General features: G+C 49.5%; 1 long non-coding RNA gene across 1 annotated transcript; it reads right to left on the bottom strand.

Moving 5' to 3' along the window:
• Positions 1 to 364: 364 nt before the first annotated feature.
• On the bottom strand, positions 365 to 1,600 carry LOC148120705 (uncharacterized). Its single transcript, XR_015739152.1, has 2 exons — positions 1,429 to 1,600; positions 365 to 776 (listed from the first exon to the last, which is right to left on the bottom strand). It is a non-coding gene; the product is annotated as an uncharacterized LOC148120705 (long non-coding RNA).
• Between the last annotated feature and the right edge of the window lie 6,318 nt (positions 1,601 to 7,918).

A 7,918-nucleotide genomic window follows, 5' to 3' on the forward strand; every position in this document is an offset into this window, starting at 1 on the left:
CTGCCACAGTGTGTGGCACCACACATTGAGACACATGCTGAGACACCAAAAAAGAACTATGAGAGACTGGGAAGGCTTCCTTTTGCCTACAGAAGCTAACCATGACTTCTAAAGACTTGCATCAAACTGTGCTTATGGGACTGGACTGAAACATGAGGCCACCCCTTGCTGTCTTCTAAGACTGTTCCAGCATTTCACTTGGATAGCATTATAAAATCCCTTACATAAAATGGCACAGAATTTGCATAGCATCCTGCATATATTACATCATCTCTAGACTACTTACAGTCCTTGCTACTAAGTAACTGCTCCACAAATAATTTTTTGTGCCGTGTTGGACTGACAAGGAAAGAACCCCAATGCATTCAGCACTCAAACAAGTTTTTAATTTAATATTTTGTTGCGTGTTCATGTGTGCACACACATGCACATGCTAAAGACATATGTGTAGAGATCAGAGGACAATTTTCAGAAGCTGGTTCTCTCCTTCCCTCATGTGGAGACTTGAGCGCAAACTCAGGTTATCAAGTTTACAAACAGGTACTTTTTGTTTGTTTTCTGAGACAGGGTTTCTTGTGTAGCTCTGGCTGCCCTGGAACTCGCTCTGTAGACCAGAACTCTGTGGCCTCGAACTCACAGATCCCTCGCCTCTGCCTCCTGAGTGCTGGGATTAAAGGCACACACCAAGACGCCTGGCTGTAACTGGGCTCCTTTAGCTGCTGAGCGACCTCAGCAGATCCAGATGTAAATTTTGAAAATAGTGTTGGCTCAGCATTCTGAAGAAGAAGGCAGGAGAATTGCCATGAGTTCCAGGCCAAATCTACATAGCAAAACTTTGTCTCAAAAACATTTTTTTTTAAAACCCACAATTAATTGAATATGCAGATTCAGACTCACGGATGTGAGACTGAGTTGCTTTTTATCCAGTAGCTGGGAACTGCTGTGGAAAATGAGAGCTGCTATAGACAAAGAAACCAACCACATTTCTCCGCATGCTTCAGAAAGCTCAGGAACCCCGAAGTTGTATTCGCCTGTCAGGTTAAACACTTAACTAGATAAGGGAGCCTGAGTTTGAAGGGCTGAAACCATCTCACAAATCTCCAACACCAAGTGCTGTTGAGGAAGCCCTGAGGGTCTCAGAGTCCTGCACCGGATTCGCCAGGAACCAGCCATCTGGAGCCAGGCTGTGCGCTGACCATCACTCTCCCAGTGGAAGCCCCCATCCCGGTCCCATGGCTCTCTGCAGACTGCTGGGGTCCCCAGGAAATGAGGTTAGCAGGCTCTAGCCGGGCCAAAGCTCTGCGCTTTCGTCTTCTTTATGAACCCTGCCCTCCTAGTAACTCTGCTCAGGAAATTGCACGTATTTCCACCCCCACCCCACACCCCCGCTTTGTTGCTTTGCCGGCAGCACAGCTGTTGCCGGTTCACCTGCCAGCTGAGGCCTCGCGGGGAGGAAGCGGAGAAGAAAAGTTCACAGGAAGGGAAGGAATCCAGGTGAGACTCGGCCAGAGAACGCCCTTTCTTTCCACCGGCCTTGACCTCTCTGCTCCTGAGAATTCCCATTTAAGCATCTGCTGGTATATGCGCATCCAAACTGCCTCAACTCACCCAGAACAGTGAGGCTGCTGGGTGTGCCGAATAAATTTTTAGAAGTAGCAGACCCAGTTTTCCTCCTTCCCTCACACAGCATTTATTAATTTACTAAAGGACTATCTTGAGCAAGCAGCGCTGGTGATGCCGTGATGAGTAACACAACAGAGCAGGAACAAGAGACATGGCCTCTTCCTTGTGTGTATCCACACCGCTGTGCACTCACGTCTGGCTGTGGAATCAGTGACCCATGCACTGAAAAGACAAGGGAAGTCGTGCTAGTGAGCATGTGCAGACTTTCTCCTCCTGCCTTGCCTGAGTTAGACAGTCAACCCCTACCACCACCGCGTTTGCCCTGCGCTGGCTGTCCTGAGACACTTAGACAGGACTTGACGGAGTCACGTAGATTATACACAAATACTACGCCATCCTGTCTGAGAGACTTGAGCATCCATGCATTCATCCATGCTCTTCAGGGCTCATAGATTCGGTCCCCTGAAGATAACACAGAAAAACTGAGTCTATGTCTACATGCAAAACACCTAACTGTGAGTATCCACTCCATACTTAGCGTGAAGGAGGCATGAGGCGTAGGAAGAGAAAAGAAGCTGGGATGAGAAGCTGGAAGGTTAGGAGGTCCGAGGGGCCATGTGTGGGAGACCATCCAGGCCATAAAGGGCAGTCACTTTTCTATGCCCCCCAGTACTGCTCAAGCCCTATTCAATAGTGCCTCTCTGGCTTGACAGCAGCCTGCTTAGAGGGCGGCGGGCACCAGCTGCTTTGTCAAGACCGGGAAACTGAGACCTAGGAAGGTGAGGAACCCCAGGAGTTCACACAGCTGGTACATTAGGATTTGAATCTTTCTGAGCTCCCTGACACGTAAATGCTATGGAGTCTTGTGTCTTCCAGACATTCCTGTCTCAACAGAAACCACCAAAGAAACAAGGATAAGAGGCAGTGGCAGACAGAGTCTGGACTGGCCTCAGCTCCGCAGCGGCAACGCAGCAAAAAGTGGACAAAGAGAAGAAGCAAGAGCAGGGCACAGGTAGAGGAGGAAGAGGAAGTAACAGTGGTGGTGATGGTGAAGGGGGAAGTGGGGTGCCCGGGGCTCCCCGCACCTTACAGCATTAACTCTGCCAGCGGCTTTGTACAGCAATGCTCTGCACACTCTGTTAGAAATATTTCTTAATATTAGCTCTCTGCCAACACAAAAATTCCCAATCAAGCCAAATCAAAAACAAGCCAAATTAAGAAATATCCAGGTTTAATGGGAGATCTGCGCTCTCGGGTAGCCCCAAGGGGGAACCGGGAAGCCGCATGAACACCCCCCCCCCAGGAAGAAAGGGAGACCACGTGTGGGAGATCACTTAAGTACCCTGGGGAGCCGTCTGACCCCATCCCCAGGAGGGGTCAGGACCTGGCCTGCTGGGATTTGGAGTCCAGACCAGGCCTGGGGGCTGGGATAGATGCGAGGGACTAGGGCCTACACTCTCAATTTACACACTCTTTCTGGAATGGAGCATTGAGGCTATAGCTAGCCTTAGGGTCTCTTTTGCTTCAACCCTGTCCTGACTTTCCTGCTCATTAGGACCCAAGCGACATGATTTCAGTCTCCCCCGGTGCCGCTATTTCCTCCGTTACTAAATGGGAACACAGAGTCCTGGCTTCGGAGGACTGCTGGCAGTGTCATAGGAAGTAACATCTGCAAAGTCCCTGGACCGCACTGACAGGATGGTGGCCACTGCGGTTCAGCTTTCCTCTCCCCAGGCACTGCAGGTGAGTCAGGGTGGGGGTGGGGCCGGCCTGGCCTCTCACTTTCGCCTGGCTGCAAAGCCCTCCTTCTGCCTTCCCGGCATTGGTGTTGGAGAGACCCGACCAGTTTCTCAGAGAAGAAAACAGACGCCACCTGGATGTTAGCTTCATCCTTCCTGTTTCTTCTCCAGGGCAATCCTGCTTGCTTGCCAGACATGAGGAGTGAGGGCCAGCTGGGTGGTGGTGCCACGCGTGCCTTTAATCCCGGTACACAAAGGCAGGTGGATCTCTGTGAGTTCAAGGTCAGCCTGGTTTACAGAGCAAGTTCCAGGACAAGCTCCAAAGAAACTCTGCCTCGAAAAACAAAAACAAAAGAGTGAGGGTCATGAGTGAGAAGCCTCAGCCTGTTGGGTACGCTCTCTGATTTTGACTGACCACCAGGCCTATGAATAGGGTGGCTTGGTAAGCAAGCAGCAAGTCAACTGGTGAGGTGAGGAGAAAACACACTCTGTTCCTGCAATCCCCCCAGGTAGCTTCAAACTGTCCCTGGGTGCAGCTGCCATTCAGATTTTGGCTCCTCCATCCTGCTTCTCCGTATCGCTCCCTCTGTCTGTGGCGCCTCCATCCTGCTTCTCGGTATCGCTCCCTCTGTCCACTCCCTCTGGGTTCTCCATCTCAAATATATTCACACAGGACTGACTCAAACCAGTCAGAAGGAATCTCTCCAGGGAGTGGTTACATTCTCATAGGCAAGTGTTCCGTTTGCTTGAGGGAGGGGCTGGAAAGCTTTCTCCCACTACACCGGTGAGAGAACAGGGTTTCAAAGTGTATGCATCTGATTACCCTCCAGTTTGGACCACGCTGGATTCCGACCATGGACCCCCACTAAAACTGCTGCTGCATATGTCAAGACTCCATCGGGGCATGCATTATCTGCCACTTCCACCCTCCCACCCATTAGTGTCAAGTCGGAGGGGATGCTAATGACTGAACCACTGAAGGAAAGAGAGATTGCTCCAGCTGAATATGGAGAAGGAGAAGGGAAAGCAAGTTATTTGTACAGAGAGATTACACATTTGCCGGACTGCAATTCAAAATTTGCCAAACCTAACCCATTTTCCATAAATTCATTTACTGACGTCTAGAAACCCCACTGAGAAATCTATTTCTGATCTCCTTTTGAAGAGTTATTTAATTCCCAGGGAGCGTGGCCCAGTGGCAAGATATTTCCGAGAAGAGGGAGGGGAATCTAATTCTCTATTTGGTTTAATTTTCTTCTGGAACACTTGTGAAGGCTCAAATCCAAGGGGAGAAAAAAAAAATACACTCTTACTTCAGACAGCACAGCAAAGAAACAGGGAAAAACAGAACTTTCCTCAGGAAGAGAGGCGGCGGGCACAGACTGCACGTAAGCACCACCTTATAAATCCGTAATCTGCTTGAATTTGTACAGGATTAAGGCTTCCAGTGACTAAGGGCAGAGATGGAACAGTTTAAGAGAGAGTGGATCTTAACTGTGGAAGATGCGTGGCTAGAAAGACAGATGGATGTGTGACTGGGCGGGTGCGCAGGTGAGCCAATGAATGTGGGGTGAGCATATAGGTCACTCGGCAGCTACACAGTGCAGGTACGTGAACGAGTGGATGTACAGGCAAGCTAATGGATGCTGCATGCGTGTGTATGCGGGCAGATGAGAGACGAATGGAAGGACGTGTAGCGTGGTAGATGGGAAAGTAGAGAAGCCAGGAGGCTAAATTCTGCTCGTGACTGGGATTTGTTTGGCCACATGATTCTGAGGAAACTTTTGCGTTTGTTGCTCTTCCTTTACTACACAGAAAAAAAAAAAAAAAAGAAAAATCACTTAAAAGCCAGATCTCTCTCCTCTTTCAAACAGCCAGACAATTTTTCAAAACTGGAACTACATTTCTTTTTGATACCAACTGAGTAGGGCCCAGAAACCGCAAGCAGCTTCAGATCAGGGCCCTCGCCGTCCCACATTAGCTGCGACACCTGCCAACTCCACTCTCATACACTGTCTCCTGCAAGGAGGCGTTTGCTAACACAGTAAAGGGTTCAGGACAGAAGGCTGTCGGTCTATTCTGATATATATATATAAGTACTTTTACCCTGGTAGCATCGTGAATATTAGACGCTTATCTCTCAGAGTTCTGGGGTCTTGAGAAGCAACTGTCAAGGCGCCAGCAGGCTCTGAGTCTGGATCGCTCTCTGCTTTATCGATATCTGTCTTCATTTGGTTTTTTATTGCTGTGAAAAGACACCATGACCTTGGCAACTCTTCTGAAGAAAGCACCTAATTGGGTGGTTCACTTGTAGTGCCTGAGACTCAGTTCATTATCATCATGATGGGGGACGTGGCGGCGTGCAGGCAGACATGGTGCTGGCTACATCTTGACCAGGAAGCAGCAGGAAGCCGACTGTCACACTGAGGGAGGCTTGGAGCAAAAGAGACCTCAAAGCCCGCCCCCACAGTGACACACTTCCTCCAACAAAGCCACGCCTCCTAATAGTGCCACTCCTTTTAGGGACCTTTTCTTTCAAACCATCACAATAACACCCCTGGCTGTGTCTTCACAGAGCTCCCTTTAGCCTCTCTTACAGGTTCACTAAGCCCCTTTAGGAGGACCTCAGGTGGGGGCACATGCCAATGCCAGGAAAGGAAGAGGGTCTCAGGCAGCTAGGAAGTTGAAAAGAATTCAAGGACTCACGGGCAGATAAGACGTATTTTATCCACTCCATAAAAGGGCCCCCAGGCAGGTGGCTATTGGTGAGCTCATACCAGCCTGGTATTTTCAACATTCCTGCACACCAAATACCCTGCCTCTGACTACGGTCACATGGGCAGGAACAGGCCAGAGCAGGCACACAGTTGGACACTATCACTGGCTATACCTTGGGTCCTGAGATGCACTGTCACAGATCAAGCGTTAGGAGCTACAGAGGGAGCTTTCTCTGGGCACCATGCACTCAGGACTGTGCATCCCTGCCTGTCTCTTCAGCTTGATGCATTAACCTCTTCACAAGATCTTTAAAACACTCCAGGCCCCAAGTTCCCATATAGCTATTCAGCTATGACCAGACTGCATTCCCTGCAAATGAGATGGGAGCTGGCTTTCCTAGAGGCAGGGCGTGGCACAGGCCACTGATCCTGTGTCCAGGCTGCTTCCTTGGGTTTGTCTAGAGACTATCTCATCTTTTAAGTCTTAACTCAGCCCCACATCCTTCTCAAAACCTCCTCCACACTCCACCCTGCAGGCAGAGGGTCGTTCCCTCTCCTCCTTGCCCACAACAGGACCATGAGCCAAAGAGCTTATGTGTCTGTCTCTCCCGGGGATACACTGTCCCACTCCATCCAGGGGTTTCCAGCCGGAGTGATATGACCTTATTGAGCTTGACCCTAAGCCCCTCTCCTCTCCTTCATCTTCTCCCCCTTCCTCTTCCTTTCCCCCCTCCCTTTCTTCTACTCCCCCTCCTGTCCTTACATGAAGTCACAAATTGGGAGAAAAGCTTTGGGGCAGGAAAAGAACAAAATTCCAAGAAGGACTGTGTGGTTGGTGTCTTCTCTTCCTCCTCTTTGTGTATCTGCACATTTGTGTAAATGTGTGCCAGGAGACACCTTCCCTCTGAGACAGGGCACTCATTGGTTAGAACACTGGGAATCGGCCTGTCATTTATCTCCGCAGTGCTGGGATTGCAAGCATGCACACTACAATGCCTGATTGTTTTTCTGTGGATTCTGGGGGTTGAACATGTGCCCTCACCCCTTACTGAGCTGTCTCCTCAGTCCCTCAGCCTCTCCCATGCTTTAGCTGCTGACTCTCTCTCCTCTCTCTGGGCCTTCACCTTGAGTTCCTGCCACCAAGTCCTCAAGTTTCAAAATCAAATTCTTCATATGAGGAACTTTAAGTGGTCAAATAGTCCCCTTTGTCCCTGTTGGTCCCAGCTGTTGCTCACGGGCACCTCAGAGGCTGTTGATCATCATGAGAATGACTGTCATTTGGAAGAAACCCAATGCTCAAGTTCAGGGAGTAGAAGTCCCAGGTGGTCACCAGCGCAGTTTTAGGAGAGGAAACGCAAGAAGGCAACCGAGACATAGCTAGTTTTCTGAAACCGTGTCACCCAGGCCCACCAGACACTCACAATTGGATTCCTTAATATTTAATATTTATTGATTAACAGGTAGAAAATATCCAGTTGATTGTGTATAACTAACTTACATATAGTCCCAAGAATTGAATAAAAAGGTGCTAGACAGGAGAGGCAAAGAGCAATTTCCTCCAAAAACTCAATTTGTTTTGTTCTCTGCATCAGATTCCCTTTTGCTTAAGCCTAATTCCTAAGACCTCCAAAACTCCTGACCTGGATTGTCTCTGAAACGGTTCCTCCAGGACACAACTTTCAGGGTTAGGCGGCTTCTCTCTTGGTTCCAGCAAGAAGAGAAGAGAACCATGAGCCTGGTGGCACAAGGGACATCAGGGCTGCATCAGGGTTACATGTTATGATGCAAGGTGAAGGGTCCCACTCACCAGTCATACCCACGAACCTCACAGGCTCCTTC

Source organism: Myodes glareolus, chromosome 10, assembly GCF_982192425.1.
Source record: "Myodes glareolus chromosome 10, mMyoGla1.1, whole genome shotgun sequence".
NCBI lineage: Eukaryota > Metazoa > Chordata > Mammalia > Rodentia > Cricetidae > Myodes > Myodes glareolus.